The following is an 18,919-nucleotide window of genomic DNA, read 5'->3' as shown; positions in this document are numbered from 1 at the left end:
CTTGATAACTGTCATTGGTTCCTCTCATTTACTATTTGTGGACTGTCTTTCTCAGTAGAAGACATGCAAAGACTGCATTATTGTGGTTTTCATCTCAGTAATATGGACATGTCTTAATTGAATTTACAGTAACTTGAATCAGATTGTAGTATCAAAATTAAAATCTGATTAAATTTTTAAATTTTATATTTTGATTTTGAGGTTTGGTAAACTATCTGTGTAAATGCCAGAATTTGCATTCCTTTTTCTTTGCCAATATGACATTGTTGCTCTATGACTTTGGATGATTTTACCCCTCTGCTTTTCATCATATGTCTGTATCCTCATTTGAAGAGAAATTTTTATCCCCTCCTTCGGAGAGAGCTTTTCTGTCACCAGTTTGGGACAAATATATTACTTGTGTGTTTTTAAAGAAAATTAGGTCAGTATTAATTTCCCAGGATAATATTTACATTTATAAATTTCTGTTTTCTGTGGTGGAGGTGAAAGGCAGATTCATGAGAAATAAGTTTATTGTTTAATGTCAGTAAACAAGTAAATTTGTCAGTAAAAACAAGAAAGTAATGAAAATAAAAATTAAGACAGCAATAGAAAAAAAAAGTTGTCTTTCTCTTTACAGAAGTTTAAGTCTCAACAGTACTATAGATCAAGTCATTGATAAAGTCATATGTAGTCCAGGGCTCATCCAGTGAAATCTGCTACAGTGTGGTACAATCATGGGTCCTGTAGCCAAGCCAAATTGTTTTGTAGGTCTCTTTGGGAAGTAAAGACATGCGTGAGCCAGCATATCTGTCCCTGTGACTCAAACAAATGAAAGGCTGAATAATGGTGGCCTTGCCAACCTGCTGCAAAACATGCAGATTAATGAAATAGACACTGGTAAGAGACAGCCTTATTAATTACAGAAGTGTAACCATGGCCTTCTGTCAGTTCAGGCTCTTTTTATTACTTATAGTATAAATCACATACTATGTGGAGTACAAGTGGAATCTAAACTGTAATACGGTGCGTGCTCTTTGGTGATTTGCAAATTTTTGAGGACAGAATTTACCTAATATCTAATAATTTACCTCTTTTCCACAGGACAGTAGAATTAATGTACATGAATTAGCAGACTTGAGCAATCCTACTAGCAAACCCATATTCATTATTGAGATAAACAGATTTCCCAAGATAAGGATTATTTTCCTCCTATGGTATCTACAAACTTACTAAAAGCAAAACAAACCCAGAACCATAGACTGTTAGTGATTTTGATTAGACCACTTATAAAAACGGTCATTTCACAGTAAAGGAGAGAGATGTTCTCAACTGAATATCTAGAAAGGCTGTAGGTAAATGTCTAGCCCGTATAGATTTAGTCAGTCATGTGATTTAAGGAATGAGCCCTGATCTGAGCCCATCCCTACCACTAACTTCAGGCAAGTTCTTAACCTCTCTGAGGTTCTAATATGTAGAATTGCTCTAATACATACTCTTAAGGAGTTTTGGTGGTAAAATAGGCCTGTAGAAGATGATACCTATTATTTCCAAGTTCTTGTCTTTATCCTCACTACAGAACTCGTGAAGCAACATATTTTGATTGCTCCTATAATTCATTAACTGAAGAGGCAGTAGGGCTGAAAAAATATAGAAGTTTTTGCATGCTTTCTTAAAATAAGTTATAAACAAAAGAGTGACACATTTATTACTTAATGACTGGGGTTATTTTACAGATTGTAGAGTTCCTCCTCGCCTGAACAATTTTAAGTGAATTTACTATGTAGAAACACAATACGTTGGCCAGAAAAAAGTGGGAAGTGGAAGTTGATAAAGATATGAAGAATTATCCTTATTTCTCAGCTGAAATAATCATATGGAGTTTTTGTAACATGTGGAATAAGAACAAATGAGGTTTTAGACAAAATAAAATGCCATACACCACTAAAGCATAAACTCTGCCTCACTTCAAGAGGACAGTAGTGTATGAGTACCCTGCATAGATTCACACTGGAATAATTTAAAAATATAGAGTAACTTGTTAGAGTGTAAGACTGTGCATACTTGTGTTATTGTACCTTAGGATTTCTCATTTAATGTAAAACTCAATGCAAACACATGAAATGCTGAGAGAAATTTATAACATCCTGAGAGAATAAAGCAATAATTTAGAAATACATAATGAAAAATTTAGCAACAGATATGAGATTGAGAATTCAAATTTGGTTTCGAATTGGTGATATATAAATGATCCACAGAAAGGAGAATAGGCCTTTTTAGCACTTTAGAATGAAGTGTTGGTATGATAACATGCGCAGACATCTGGTTTGCTTTTAGCAAAAATAGGAGCACTCCCTTCATCTGGTGTATGTTTGTACATACTTCGAAAACCAGAGTATCACAGCTAAGTTATGTTATTCAGTTTTCATTTTAATTAATCCCTATTTGTGCTTTTGAAAAGTAAACATTTTAAACTATTTAGAAAAAAAAATGTCAGTATTTATGGTTATTGGAAATCCTGGAATAATTTTAATTTTTTTTTTTTTAGATAGAAACAGATCAGAACTGTATGAGTCAGGATTTAAATTTAAGTCTCATCAGTTATTAGTATCATAAAATTTTGATTCCAGGAATTCTAAATAGAAAAAAAAAATACTGTACCTTCAAGAGGCTCTCTATGATGACTAACTTCTTTGCTGGGATGTTCTGTAAACATCATCCTAAGTGTGAGCAAAGAATGATCTCCAACAGTTAGTTCCATGTCCTCTAGCAATTCTGTGCTGTCTGGGAAAGGGGAAATATCCAAAAACAGGGTAAGTTTTGCACATCTTCACGAATTACAAGTACCTTAGTAAGCCATATGTTTTAAGTAAAAAACAAAACAAAACAAAACAAAAAACTAGAATGGTTAAATACATAAGCATTTTCTCCCATGAATTGGACAAGCAGCAGCACTTGGGCTTTGAGGCAGCTGGGCTGGATGGCTCTGTGACTTCCCCAAAACAACATGGGTACTCCAGGGGTTTTTGCTAAATCAACCCAATCAGTTCATCACTGGATACCGGCCAGATCAGGCCAATAGAATTTCTAAGCATTCCGTCACAAGACTGTGAGTGGGGCACGAATATAGAGTACAAAGAGGAGCAAACTAGTTTGGGGAGGTTCCTGAAGTTAGAAGGAATAGAGTTGTTGATCACCCATCTTTTCACACCACTGCCTTCCAGCTTCTGCCTTATTTAATCAGTAAGGGGAAGGAGCAACAGAAGGGCCTCTTTCAGGGACAAGAATAAATACTATTTCTTGGCTCCAAATATATGCTCTTTCCTTTCTAAATGAATGTGTCTTCTTCTAAACTTCTGTGTCTTCCTTGCCAAGTAGAAAGAACTTCTAGAAATAAAAAAAAAAATAAAAAGATTTAGTTTCAAACATAACAATGGGCTTCTCAACAGAATCATAGGTTATTTTCTGAGGAAACTGGGATAAGTAACCAGGGCCTCAGCTATTGTTTTCTTGGTGACCTCATCCAACACTCTAGCCTTTGTGACCCGCTCTTACAACCTCACATACCCCACTCCTTCTCAGTATGCCCTGAGTGATCAGCAAGGGGTTTCATTAGCATGGAGGTGCTTATTCTATGCTTTCTGTCTGCATTGGAGGTAGACACCACAGTGACAATATGAGCTCGTGCAAGTGAAAGCATAGGTTAGGACGGTAATTCCCCAAATCAGTGATGTTTTCTAGCAAGAGCCCCATGATCCAAAACATTGATTTATTAAGTTCCCTAGGCTGGGGATCAGATTAGGGCATTCATTTGTATCCTCATGTGATTTAATAAAGATGACACATTGGCAGGCTTACCAGGAGTGAGCACAGAACATTCTTTTTGGATAATGGCACACACGAGTGCCTCCTTGCAAGGCAGTAATAATGTCTGAGGCCACCCTATTTTGGAAGACAGCTTTTCTCATTAAAGAAATTTCAGTGTTCAATAAGGATAGGATTTGTTAGCTATCATTTAAGGCTTGGTGGATAAACATAATGGCTTCTATGTGTGCTATAACATCCAAAAGGCCAGTGAAGGGGACAAAGACAGTGGCCAAATAATTGTACCAGTGGAATACAAAATGTGCCCATCTCACCTTGAGGAGAGGGTGATCGGTAGTTGTTACCATGAGGCAAATTCTCCCCTGTGCAGGGAAAACCCATAATGCAGTGGCCCAGCCACCCAGGTGGAAGCCATGACCAGAGATTGGTGCCACATGGCAATGGGTCCCATTTGGGGCCATCCAGTAAATACCTGGGTGGCAAGATGGGTCAGTGTCATTGAAACACTGAAATTTCTCTAATGAGAAAATAGGACAGAATGACTACATAGCTGCAGTGATATCCATCGTATATTCCTGGTATAACTGGGTTGGTTCTGTTTAGAGTGGTTTTTCCATTCCCATCATAGGGTTGCCCAGGTGCTCAAATGTCCATAACCCAGGATAAGCCACATAAACCCATCCCAAGTCAGAGTGTAGCCATCCATAAATAACTCCACTAGTGGTATTTTTAGGATCGTTTTAGTCAGCAGTTTGACTGGAAAAGAATACCCAAGCCTCATGTTGTTGATAGTGTGTGCCACAGTCCAGGTCTCAGGATCAATATTGGTAATATTAGATGAATTAAGAATATTAGTCCGAGCTTGTTCTTCCATAATGTACTATTTTAGGGCTTTTCAGTCCCCTTACAGGAGTTGGAATGCCCAGCATGGCAATCATGATGAGCTAGAGAAGGGCAGCCCACACACTCAAGAGTTGGATTGATTTCTTTGTCAGACAAATGAGTGGGCTCACTATAGAAAGGTATTTCCATTAGGTGCCCATTCCATGACCAGGACCACAGGAGCAGCAGAATTTTAAGGCCATAAAGACAGATATTTAATAGGAACTTATACGGGGAGTTCTTCCTCTTCATTTATGGCCTGATCCCTAGATGTTGATGTGGCTGCAGCTTTAGGAATTTGACCAGTCCCTGAGCACTATACATGTTGCCTGGGGGAGGCAGCACGGTCAGGCATGAGATGGAGGAGGGGTGGGGTATGCCAGACCAGCACCCCCACCTTCTACTGTGGGAGGAGGTCATCAAGATGTGACGGTCCTTGGACCCAGGAGCTGGACACTGGCACCTGGAGGCTCTCCACCCGCTCCCCGGTGCTTAGAATGTGCATTCTGCTTGCCTTTCCCACTCTCAGAAGCTGCCCCAAGGATACACTCTTGAGATAGAAATGTGGTATAGAGGCTGTCTGGACTGGGTACATGACTGAACCCAGTGAAGGCCTCTGTATAAGTTTTCAAGATTGTGGTGGGCACGTGTGGAAAACCAGTCATCTGGCAGCCACCCAAGACAGGCCCCGTAAGTTCCCATGTTCACTAAAACAGCCACCTACCAATTTGGAATGGTCTGCCTCTGTCTGTTGACTCTCCTGCTCTCTACATATGGAGCGCAGTTTCACATTACACCCAGGAAGCCCTACAACAATTTGTAAAGATGCTCTTTTTGTTATTTATATTCCCCTGTAAGTCTGCTCTTTAAGTTTATTTTAATCGATTCTAGAGCTCTCCGTAGAGAGGAGAGTTTAGTTGGCTTTGAGCCTATGAGTCAGGTTAGTGCTCTGTATCCCCTTGAGGGACACCACACTTCTGAGATTTCTTTTTTAACAGGCCGACTGCCCTTCTGTCAGGCCACCTCTGGAGGTTTCTTCCTAACTAAATGCAATTTTATGATTTTTATATTTTGGGAATTTCACTCTTAGTGACAAGTTATTTAGCTGCAAAAGTGCTATACTAGACAAAGGACTTTAGCTATAGAGAATGAAAATACTTTTTTATGTAATATATTTAGGGGAAGAAATGTGAAGTGGTAAGTGTTGAGTAAGGGTTGATGTTTTGCCCTGTATGCAAACGGAATAACTGCGTAGGAATTTCTGTAATGGTTTATTTGGGATCCTGAGTATGTGTGAGAATGAAATGTAGAGCTTTTATGCTGAGTTAATTATACTCTAAAAATGCTTAGCATTAACTTTTACCAAGTTTTCATTTTCATAAGGTGTTTGTAATGATTAATATGAGCAAAGTGTATATGGACACCTCTTAGCATATAGTAATTACTCTACAGATGGTATTTCTACATTCCTCTTCCATCAGTACAGAGTTCTGCCGTCAGTTCCAACTCTCAAATTGAGTTTCACACGCTCAATAAATTTTAGCCATTACCCTTGTTTTTCTATCCTGTATTTTCTTATAAAGCAGCCTTTGGTTTTCCTCGTAAGAAACAAAAAGTGAAAGGGGTATTTTAGATATATAATTCTACACACATAAAGGACAATAGAGAATTAAGACAATGCAGCCAATTCAAACAAAAACATTTAACTCAAAATATTTCCTAATTCTCCTGGTTTTTCACAATTAGCAAGATAATTCAATGCTTCTTTGTAGTAGCTGAGAATTAACATGAATGTCTTTCATGTAGTACTCCCTCAACAAATGTATGTGGACTCATTGGTAATTGCTTTCCTTCTTGAAGTCATACATCACGTGTACACATAGAATTTCTTTTTTTGTCATGTGTGAAAGGTCCTGCAGTTACACTGAAAATTGAGCAAGTATGTCCTGGTGTTGCATGCATGCGCTTGAAATGAACCAAGGGTAGTTTTTAGGGGTTTCCGTTTGAACATCAAAGAACATGGTGCTGTCCATGTGCCTGCATCAAGTCAGCAGCCTAATTTACTATTAATAATACATTGGTGTGGCAGGCTTCTCTTTGCAGTCTTTTTTGCTCAAGGCTGTTAACAGCTCAACTTGTTCCTCTACTGTTAAAAAATTGATCAGCTTTCTTTCCCAGACATTTGAAAAAGGAAAAATAAGATGTATTCATACTCTTTCGAAAGTCTTTATTCACTTCAACCCTTCCTTCTCCAGAAACAGTTTGAGGGCTTAATTAAACATATAGAGAGGAAATAGATACAATACGCTTTAAGGTTAGTGATTTAATGGGGGCACCTGGGTGGCTCAGTCAGTTTAGCGTTCAACTCTTGACATCTGCTCGGGTCATGATCTCACAGTTTGTGGGTTCGAGCCCCACATGGGGCTCTGCACTGACAGTTTGGAACCAGCTTGGGATATTCATATTCTCTCTCTCCCTCTCCCTCTCCCTCTCCCTCTCCCTCTCCCTCTCCCTCTCCCTCTCCCTCTCCCTCTCCCTCTCCCTCTCCCTCTCCCTCTCCCTCTCTCTCTCTCTCTCCCCTCCCCTCCCCTCCCCTCCCCTCCCCTCCCCCTGCCCTCCCCCCACACACTGTGCTCTCTTTCAAACTTTAAAAAGCATTTTTTTTAAGTTAGTGATACAAGAAACAGAACAAAGTAGGAAAAGATAAGATGACTCAGGCACAAGGAACTTGAATCTAGTAGTGTCTATATGAACTAGGTCACAAAGCCTTTTTGAAAGTGGTCACAGCACCCCTTACATTAGTATCTCTTGAACTGACTCAGAGCCCTGGCTAGGGGTGGCTGGATGGGGCTGAGTGGGTAGGGGCGAGCAAAGGGCATGGATACGTGGGAGTATTGCATTTGTTACAGTCTCCGAATGATTCTTAGTCATACTAAAGTTTGAGAATCCTGTTGCTCCTAAAGTTTTTGCAGCCAGTGAAAAAAGGCAGACATGTCATGTTACATGAGTCACAGCGTCCCTAAGAAAAAAACTAATCAGTTGCCTCAGAGAAGCAAAAGAATTCCTCCTTACTAAGACCAGAGAGAATTCCTTTCTGGGTGCTTTGGTGGTAATGTAATACCCATCCATATTAATCTACCATTTCATAGTAAGTTAGTTATAATAATCTAAACTCATTAGTATTGGTTTTGATATCTACAACAGTTAAGTAATGCCATACAATTTCTTCATCTATCACGGGAGACAGGGCAAAAAGAATTATCTTTATACTTCTTATCTCTAGATGATGCAATCAAGTGGGTTACTTTGGCACCTTGCCCAGGGTAGCATTCTATTTCCCTGCTTATTCTTGTTCTGCAAGCCCCCTCTTTGCTTCAGGAGATGAAATCATCATTTTAGAGAGTCAGAGACTGAGCATATTTGGGAAATTCAAGTATGATCAGTCTGTGTGAAACCTGAGCGATTCTGTTGACCTTTATGGCATCCTTCCCTTCACTGTGCTCTCCGTCCTCATGCGAGCCAGTGGATGGAGCTCCTTTTCCACTATCATGGATCCCCTGCATCAAAGGCAGACCCTGAATATAGTCACAAATCATTGCCATCTCCTATGAAATCGAAATCTAGAGTTTCCTTCCTGGCCATAACCTCCATCTCTGCCACTACAGTTTTTCTAGTCAGTGAACCGAGCAGGTATTTGTCATCCTGATGTTAACTTACAGTCCCTCAAGTCCTTTCCAATTCTTTTTGTGCCTGATCCTTGGGCTGGTTTTAAATACTCTCCCTGACTAAACCCTGTGTAACTAGCAGCCTAAAGTGCTTGCACCTTTGTATTTTTTTTCAATTCTGGAATATGAGCAGTAGTGATATAGTCAGTTGGAATCACTGATATACTGTTGAGACTGTTAAGTGGACTTAATCACTGTCTTGATGTTCCAGTAGCACTTTACTCTTACTAGTCTCATAGAACTTGGCTCATTGAGGTGTAATTTTTTTGTGGATGGTGGTCTCCTTCAGTGCAGGTAGACACCCCACCCTCCCTAGACAGTCCCAGATATTATTTGTCTTTTTATCTCCTACTGCATCTGGCACATAGGCCCCAAATGAATGTATTTTAATTGCATATAATTGAGATATTTGGCCAGTATATACTAATTTTTCCATTAAAGTACATATTACTATTATCGTGTCTAAATATATGGTTTTAAGTTTATTTATTTTGAGAGAGAGTGAGTGAGCAGGGGGAGGGGGACAGAGAGAGCGGGAGACAGAGAATCCCAAAGAGGCTTCCTACTGTCAGTACAGAGCCCCATACGGGGCTAGAACTCACAACTCGAACTCATAAACTGTGAAATCATGACCTAAACTAAAATCAAGAGTCGGACGCTTAACCCACTGAGCTACCCAGGTACCCCTAAATATTTTTTGAATTGAGAAAGTAAACCAGGTATTTATTAGCAAGCAGTGTATTAGTTGTAGTGTTTTGAGCACCAAGAAATAAAAGGCATGGATTATTTCATTTAAGAAAATACTAAGTTTGGCACCAAAAAAAAACGTATTTTTCTAAAGAAAAACACAGATATATCAGTTGCTCGTGATTATTATTTCATGTTTATTTTACTTAATAGTATTGAATTTAGCTCACAGAACTGGAGGTTTATGGTGCCTGAATACAATATATGACATATTCAGTGTACTAAAATTTAACACTTTAAACAAAACTTTTATTATTTTTTTCTCTTAGTGTTTATTTATTTTTGAGAGAGAGAGAAAGAGACAGAGTGTGAGCAGAGGAGGGGCAGAGAGAGAGGAAGACACAGAAATCCAAAGCAGGCTCCAGGCTCTGAGCTGTCAGCACAGAGCCCGCCGTGGGGCTTGAACCCACAGACTGCGAGATCATGACCCAAGTCGAAGTTGGACGCTTAACTGACTGAGCCACCCAGGTGCCCCTAAACAAAACTTTTAAGTCACAAATGCTTATTATAGAAAATTGGAAACATATAAGGAAGAAAAGGCACCTAAAATCTCACCCCCTGATAATAGTATATGTTAACATTTTGGTGTATTCATTTGTCTTACTTTTCTATAATTTTTCAATAGTTGACTTTCTAGCCTCTAAATAATTTTGCATCTTGCTTTTCACTTCATCTTATATGCTCTTGGTCTGTTTTCCCAGTCTTTATTCCACAGAGATTCAGAGTTATAAATAATGTGCATAAAACTACAGATCTTTGCATAATCACAGTTTTGTGTGGCCATGCTCTAAAATGTTGCTTTTATGTAGATTAAAAGCAAACTAAAGTTCTTGCAAACTTTTACTTATAAACCTTGGAATCCACTGCAGCTTAAGATAAAGTACTGTTTTGGGCACGTGGGTGGCTCAGTCAGTTAAGCGTCCGACTTCAGCTCAGGTCATGATCTCGCAGTTTGTGGGTTCAAGCCCCGTGTTGGACTCTGTGCTGACAGCCCAGAACCTGGGGCCTGCTTCAGATTCTGTGTCTTCTCCTCTCTCTGCCCCACCCCTGCTTGTGCGCTCTCTCTCTCTCTCTCTCTCTCTCTGTGTCCGTCAAAAATGAATAAATGTTAAAAAAAAAAAAAAAAGTTAAAGTACTGTTTTGTTCCTTTTTGATAGTGCCAAGAGCAGTGTTTTTCATAAAGTAAATGCTATGGCCTGCCCTTTTTTCTCATTCAGACTCTTCAGCCTCCTGAGAGGAATGTTAAGTAGACCATTACCTTCTCTCCTCTTGTTCCTTTAATGAGGTGTTAGATGAGCACAATTTGGAGATAAGAAGTGATGGAAAGACTAGTTTGTATCAATGTTTGAGTTGAAAAAGGTCATAAATCACATACAGTCCATTTTTAATATTCTCTTCCCTAGTCATGAGGGTACATAGGAACTCAGTACTGGCCACTAAGGTAGGAAGGATTGTAGCTGAATCAAGAAAGCATGCTGGGGAGGAATATGTTGAAACTAAACCATTCAAGGCGCAATCTTCTAACCTTCCCCTCACCTTACCCCAAGGACTTTTTTTTTAATTTCTTTAAACCCTCTGGATTTATAAAATACTTTATTATGAACATGAATTATTATAATTATTTAAAAGATTAAAATTTAGTTGTAGATATACTAAAAGCCACTGAACTATATACTTTTAAAAGATTGTGATTTTTATGAATTATATCTCAATATAAATCTTAAAGCAAAAAAAAAAAAAAAAAGCAATAAAAGGCCACTCCATCCATTCACTCGTTTAAATAAGCACTTAATCAGTGTCTCAAAGGAAATAGCCATAAGCCTGCTTTGGCAGTTGCAGAGGTGTAAATCACATGCAAACTGTTCTTTGGGGAGTTTTTAGTCTAATAGAGGAAATAAAATGTGCATTTAAGTAAGTCGCATAGCAGAAGGAACGTTGTGCATTGTAAGAGAAGTGCTGACAAATTGCTGAGGAAAAGCAGAAGATTAATAACAAATTATTGTAGAATTGATCAGGTAGGTTGGTAGATTTGACGGTGGCGAAATAAGGGAGTAGCTCCCTGATTGCTCACAGTTTCTCAGTGAATATTAGGCAAGATGTCACCTGAGGCTGGATAGATTGGGACAGTAGAAGGAAAGGAGGTACTATGGTTGTCTCCTGCAGAGCTGTTGCCTGTGTGTCTTAGGGGTTTCCAGGTGAGTGCAATTTGTGTGTTTGTCTTTCAGCTGCTAGGTGTAAATGCAGAGTGGAAGAGTAACTGGGTATAAGTGGGCAGAGTTGGCATTTATGGCATGAATATGACAAAGGGGGGTCAAGCCAGAGAATTTGAGAATGGTGAAAAGAACATGACTGTAATAATGATTTGGGAAAGTATATTTTCAAGGCAGTGTCAACATTGCCTGGGATCTTAGTGAAAATGCAGCTTCTCAGTCCTAGACCTGCTGAATCAGAAACTGAGAGTGGGGCCCAGCAGTCTGTTTTTACAGGTCCATCAGGTGATTCTGTAGCACATCAGTACCTGGGAAGCACTGGGGATTGGGAAATCGAAACGGATGGAGGCAGTATGTACAGTTATGGGAAAATGGCAGAAATGGGTGATGATGGATAACTAAAAAGAGGAAAGTGTATATACGGCTCAATGTATATACATGAAATTCTTCCACGAAAGTGGAAAAATTCAAGTGAGCCATGAGGGTGAGGAGTGCTGGTCAGAGACTAGGATACTTGAAGGATTTCAGAAGTGGAGCTGTTAGGAAACTCAATATCTGGATGGTCCTCGTCAAGGCTATTCTCACGAAGAATCACAACACAGAGTAGAAGTGGAGAAGAAAACTGTCAGGCAGGCGCGGGAGTCACCATTGAATGAGGAGTGACCAGCAAAGTAGGTGGCATTAAAGAAGGAAGGTTAGAGGATAGTTGAGCTCACTTCTTTCCCCTTATCCTCTTCAGCTCCTCAGGCCTCCTCCAGTATATAGGAGTGAGACAAAACAAGCTGTAAAAAGTGATCCCCCTAGTTCACAGGGCACAGGGAGAGGGGATGAGAGGAAGATTGAGTAAATGAGTGAATGTACAGGTTAGTGTGGAAGTAAATGACCAGGTGGAAACAGGTGACCTGAAAGTCTTGGACTCTTGCACGATGCTAAAATGAGCAGGTATGTGAGACATGATGGAACAGGGTGAAAGCCCTTGTTTCTGATGTGATTAGGGTCGGCACTTGATTGGTTAACTGAGAAAGACAGTTAATCAAAGAAAGGTCCCAAGGCTCGGACCTTCCCAACCCTGTCAGACCGGCAAGACAGAAATGACAACTGGTTCAGGACTCTTGCCAGCCTCTAGAGAAATCCTGGAATAGGCAGCTCTTAGACATTGGTACCCTGCACAGATCGAGAATATCATGGTCTCAAAGATTCTCAAACCAATGGATTTCTCTTCCACCAACATGGTCTCAACCTCAGCCACGAAGTGACTGAGCCGCGCGTACTAAGGGTTTGAATCGTATTAAACATATACCAAGGGAACAGTGAACTTGGATACAAGGTCAAGATCAGCAACAAGTTCTACAGTCCAGTGCTGACATCAGATACAAGCTTCAAGGATAGTATCATTTCTTAATCAAAGAAATGATGCATATATATCTTCAGTATTTTATTTTTAGTTGTACAGTAATTATTTATATCCACTGCTTGAACTTCCACATTGTTTTTCTTGCATAAATCACACTCAATATTATCATCTGTGAATTCCAGCTTTAGTTTCTTTCAAATAGAACAAGAACTGAAAGATACTTGAGAAGAAACCAAAGGGCAAAATCTTCCAGACTTTAACATTTTATCCCCATTTGTTCACAGTTGTGTGGCCCATACAGTTTTTGGGTTTTTGTTTTGTTTTAATAAGTCACCTTTATTCACCCTTTCCAAAGCATATAGTTTTGTCTTTAATGCAGCCTTTTTTTCATCATCTTATGTTCTATTGCTTTTTGTGTTATTTGATTACATAACTATAATGATGAGCATAAACAGGATGGGGAGGGGGGAGAAACACCTGATTTAATATACATACAGTTCAACAGATGGGAGATGCAAGCCTGTATGAAGTCCCAAATGTTCATTTTCCTGTGGGCATATGTTTTATGGAAAGAATTAACAGGTTAATCTGGCAAGTTGGTGAATTGCAAGTCAAATTAGAGAGCTTCTATCATTGTTCTTAGTGTTGCTTAGCTTAGAGCAAGGTCAGTGATCTGGCTGAGTTGGGTGGGTGAGACATGAGGACATCTCTCTTGAGGTTTCCAGAGGTTTGAAGCCAGGTTAAAGGGACTGGTCTCTGAGGCGGAGAGGAGGTCACACTGGGAACACTGAAGGTCTGTAGAATCTCTTTTAATTTCCTTTGACACATTTTAATTTGTTCTTCGCCAAACACTAATGAAATCATTTAAATTATGAAAATTGTTTTGTAAAATAATAAATGTGATTAATAATGATGCTTTCTGAGGATTACTATATTTGGATTATTTTTTGATTTAAACCTAGTATAAGTAGTGTGTTAGCTCAAAATATATGCATGATATACATGAAATCCTAATTTCTGCCTTTCTAACTTATATATTTTGCATTACAGCTTGCACCTAATAATGCAGAAAGCAAATTTTTTTTTACTGTTTAAAATACATAGAATTGGTTTAAACATCTTAATCATTTTTTTTTTTAAAGTTTGTTTTGAGAGAGGCGGGGAGAGAGCGTGAGCCAGGGAGGGGCAGAGAGAGAGGGAGAGAGAGAATCTCAAGCAGGCTCTGCACTGTCAGCACTGAGCCCAGCACAGGGTTCAATCTCACAAACCATGAGATCATGACCTGAGCTGAAATCAAGAGCTGGACACTCAACCGAACTATCCATCAAGGTCCCCAAAGAACTTAGTCATTTTTTAAATAATTTTTAAGATTTTCGTATTTGGGTGAAACATTTTTTCTTAAATCTATTGATGTGTTTTTCATAGTTATCCATGCTTTTGATTGTATAAACAAAATAAACAAAAGTGGGAAAATACAATTTTTTCACTTAAAAAACCATCTTTTATTAGAATGACATTTAAAATTCTGTAGTCAGTGTACCTTACCATATGATACAAATAAATGTATTTATGATAATAGGAACTAAAAGAGACAAACAATTTAACTCGGATAATGGGAATCTTTTAGGGCTTATAGTCAGTCAGCTATGCTCTATAAGTTCTCATCTTCTCACTTAACTTGGTCTTTATACCAAGTATGAAAGTAACCCACAAGATTGTTGAATAAGACAAAGTTCGTAGATAACTGAATTTGGAAGCTATCTGCAGCATTGCTAGAATACATTAGAAAAATATAGTCCATATCTGTTCAGGAAGTTGAAGTCTTTACAGTTTTATACCAGAAAAAGTTTGTCTTTATTATGAACCTATACATTTTGTTTTGTCAGACCGTTAAAATTATCATTTACTATTTTTTTTGGCAGCCAGGCATTTTAGAGCTAACTTGTAGTTATTATGTGGCCAAAGTTTTTATATAATCATCTTCATCTTCTACCTGTCTTACTAGTCTTTTTGTTTTAGTGGCCCTATCATGTGATTTTTATTACGAATATCCTTAATTCCCTTTTGAAGGTTGGTGGTAGATAAATTCAATAAATTCAACAACTAGTGAGTACCTACTTCTTGTGTTTAAGTTAAATCTGTTGTCCTGGCAATAGTGAAAAAGACAGGTATGGCTTCAAGGAGTTAAAAAAAAAATACCTTTTTCAGAAATGACTAGGAAATGCTTTGTTCAAATATAGAACAAAGGAAAGTAATATATATATGTATATATATACATATATATATTGCTAAGCATGTAAAATACACATATTCATTTTATTGGTAGTTTAACATCATCATTAGGATAGATTGCCATTATCAAAGCCTAGATGTTTTCTAGAGCTGTTTTGTTTTATTCAGATTAAAGATTCAGAACTGGAAGCTGGATCTCGAATAATCTCTGACATAGCAATGCACATATAGTCTGGCCATTGTGTTCTTAAATGTCCACACAGAGTTGTGAAGCTGGTCTTCTCTGAGAGCCCACTGCCCTCAGGCCTTTCAACTTCACTCTGGGGAAGAGCTGGCATGTGTGAGATGACCAAAGGTTGCCCAGGGAGTCTTTGAAAAAGATGATAGGCCCTCTGATAGATACTATAAAATGATTTTGAAAAGAGAAGGAAGGCATCCCTACTTTAGTCTAAAAAGGAAAGAAAGCCTTTTTTCAGTTGTTCATATTGTTCTTTTATGAAGAAGACTCTCTTATGCTTTGTGCAGCTTTTAAACAAATACCCAGTCCCTTGAACATTCAGACTACTACATAAAGGCTTAGAAGGTTGCAAATACAGTGGTAGTCCATTCTATAAATGGTTGGCCGATAGCATCATTTCCAAAAACATTGGAATTCACACACTTTAAAATGTAAATTCAGTGTATCTTTTCACCATGAGCTGACTAAAAAACTAGGCTCATGAATTATTCTGCCCTAAATATGTCATCCCCTGCCTTATGAAAGAGAATATAGTTATTGCCTGAATTTTTCTGAAGCTGATTGCCCTTTAAGTGAATGTCCTTGTCTTTTCCTTCTGTTGGCCTTTTGCTTATTTTACTGCTTAATAACATTTTTACTGGATAGGCAGAATAATGCCCTCCCCCCACAACCAAAGCGCCTATCCTAATCCCCACAACCTATGAATATGTTACAATACATGTAACAAGGGAGATTAGGTTGCAGATTGAATTAAATCTGTTTGTCATTTTACCTTAAACCCAGAGATTATCCTGGGTTATCAGAGCTGCCCCAGTTTATTCACAAAGGTCCTTAAATATAGAAGAGGACATCAGAGTGAAGTGATATGAGAGGCACTTGACCATTTTTGCTGGTTTTGAGATTGAGGAGGGGACCCCAGGAGACTACAAACATGGAGACTTCTAAAGCCTGGGAAAGACAAAGAAACCTGTTTTCCCTTGAGCTTCCAAAAAAGAATGCCTCCTGACACCCAGTGAAACTCACATCAGATTTCTGACCTACAGAACTGTTAGATAATACATTGCTGTTCATTAAAGCTACTAACCTTGTAGTTGCTTGTTATGGCAACAGTAAAAACTAATACATTTACCCATGTTCCAAGAAAGGAAGAACGAAGATAAAACTTGAGGTACTTCCATCCAGAAAAAGATCTAGTGTGTGCTGAAGTTACAGTGCTTGTTGACAAGGAGATAAAAGGCCATCCATGAATTTCAGCACCCTGCTGTCACAGCAATCTACAGGTGCCTGTTCCCGGTGTAATGACCTAAAATACACTTCAAAACAATATACCTTTGTTTCATTCAGCCTCCAGTCTGCCTACATGGCTGTCATTGGAGTGAGCTTTCCATAGAACAGATCTAATTGTGTTATTTCTCTTTAAAGCCCATTTTATGATTTTCCATTGTCTAGAGAAAAAAAACCCACACATGTGGGCTGGCAGTCAAGGCCCTGTGACAATAGACTCTTCTGTAGCCTATGTCATACTTCTCCTTCTTGTGTACCTTGTGTTAGCCAAGGTAAGGTAATGACGTTCTGTGAGTCCAGCAATGTGCTTTGCACTTTTCTTCTTTGTACATTTCATTTCCTCTACCACCAGTGTCCTCCCAGATGTTCACACCTGCTGGCAGTCCCCTATGAATTCCCTGAGACTCACTCAAACATTAAATTCCCTGGAAAATCAAAGAACATACCACATCAAATAAAATTGTTTGGTCTATCCTTTATGCCACATTGTGACTAAAATTTTTTGTGATATTAAATTTATTTCAATTTTATTCTGTTTCATTCTGTGAGTTTCTTGAAGGTAGCAAGTGGGTCTCAATAATATATTTGTGGGATTTTAGTAACTCACGTAGCTTATACAGTAGATACTCATAAACATTAAAAGAACAAATGATCATGTTTCCTGACCTGGCCAATCTACCACAAGATTCCATTTTAAAGGGAGGTTTCTGATTCCCAGGCCACTATTTGGTTACATTCTGCCTCTAAAAGTTAAGTATTGTAGAAGAAATTTTCTTACATACCTAGGGAACATTTTCATTGTAAGTAAAATTTTGACACTGACCAGTTTACTTTGTTTGATGCCATTTCCCTTTTTAATGTTTGGAATTTCATGGATTTTATTGTATCAAAATGAAAACATCAAAATAATCTGTTGTTCTTTTCATGGGTCTGTTTTCAAGAATTATTTTGTGTGATATATTTGTTTTTATTTTTTAAATATCAAGACGACTCTGAAATGTAATAGAATAGCATAGCAAGTATCAAATTCTTTGACTTTAAATACTTGAATTTTCTCTCAGTGCTTCTATTTTCTGCCTTTCTAGATTTGTTATTGATGTTAATTTCTCAGCGGTTTTACATAGGTCTGACCTTGCTGCACAAGTCTTTACGAAAATGAGAATGTATATGGTAGAACTTGGAAACTGTGAAACAGTATTCAGATGGAATGAGTTATTTTCATAACTTTTATTATCACTTTACACTGTGACTGCAAAATGTTCACAATTTTCATGATGATGGAAGTAATTCCACTGGGAATATCTCTTTTTTACAACTGCTGTCAGAACTCAAAATCTTAAAATGGTTGGCATAATTTTTAGTGTGATCAGCAAAACACATCCTTCATGTTGCATAATAACTTATAAGTTCGGTTTACTACTTTTAAAAATGAAAATTTTTATTAAGATGAATGAGTCTGCATTGTTAATGTTTTACATAAGAATATCATCATTAACTTGAGAAAATAGTAGAAGCAAACCATTGATAAATCATTGAAACATAAATGTATTTAAAACAGATTGTATTTTTGAAATACTATGAAACTGTTGATAAATATCTGGAAACTGTAGGTTGTAATTGTAGAAATATCTAGCTTGGATACCCACTATCTGGTTTGGGTAAAGATTTGAATTCTGTCACTTTTCATAGGTGATTCACCAGGAATATTTTGCTTCCTTTGTTTTAAGGATAGCTTTATTTTTTTAATTTTTTTTTAATGTTTTGATTTATTTTTGAGACAGAGAGAGACAGAGCATGAGCAGGGGAGGGGCAGAGAGAGGCGAAGACACAGAATCTGAAGCAGGCTCCAGGCTCTGGGCTGTCAGCACAGAGCCCAACACAGGGCTCGAACTCACAGACCGTGAGATCGTGACCTGAGCCGAAGTCGGACATGTAACCAACTGAGCCACCCAGGCTCCCCTTTAGGATAGCTTTAAAGTAATCTTCTGATTTAACTACTGATACTTTCATCAGAAAAGGAATATAAAAAACCTGACTTCTTTAAATGTACCAGATGTATCTCCTATTGTGCATTATGGCTTATTAGAGCTAGTCTCCAGTAAATTCATTTAGAATAAAATTAGTCTATAGAGCCTAGTCATGTAGATCGTGCTAGAGACTTCCCTCACCAAAGATTATACTTTTCTAGGAACCACAAAACCATTCTCATGTATGTCATGTCAGTGTCTCATCTCCTTACAAAATGCCAAATAAATTGACACATTCTTACTTCTTGTGTCTTTAAGGATATTCCTCTACCAGAATTCTGCCATTATATCACACTTGACGTATTATATGCAACAAGTCTATCCTTTTTAAGTACATAAGTTTATAATGTATGATGACTTCTAATTCATTCCATGGACTTCGAGTTATCCTTGATTAGCATTTTAGTCATAATGAA

General features: G+C 38.1%; 1 protein-coding gene across 1 annotated transcript in view; it reads left to right on the top strand.

Annotated features, from left to right (window-relative positions):
* The window catches only part of SLC2A13 (solute carrier family 2 member 13), a 381,960-nt gene that overhangs the window by 218,162 nt on the left and 144,879 nt on the right, over window positions 1-18,919 (top strand). The window lies entirely within an intron of this gene.

Source organism: Panthera tigris, chromosome B4 (genome assembly GCF_018350195.1).
Source record: "Panthera tigris isolate Pti1 chromosome B4, P.tigris_Pti1_mat1.1, whole genome shotgun sequence".
NCBI lineage: Eukaryota > Metazoa > Chordata > Mammalia > Carnivora > Felidae > Panthera > Panthera tigris.
Note: the sequence above shows the minus strand (reverse complement) of the source record. Positions and strands in the feature narration are given on the sequence as shown.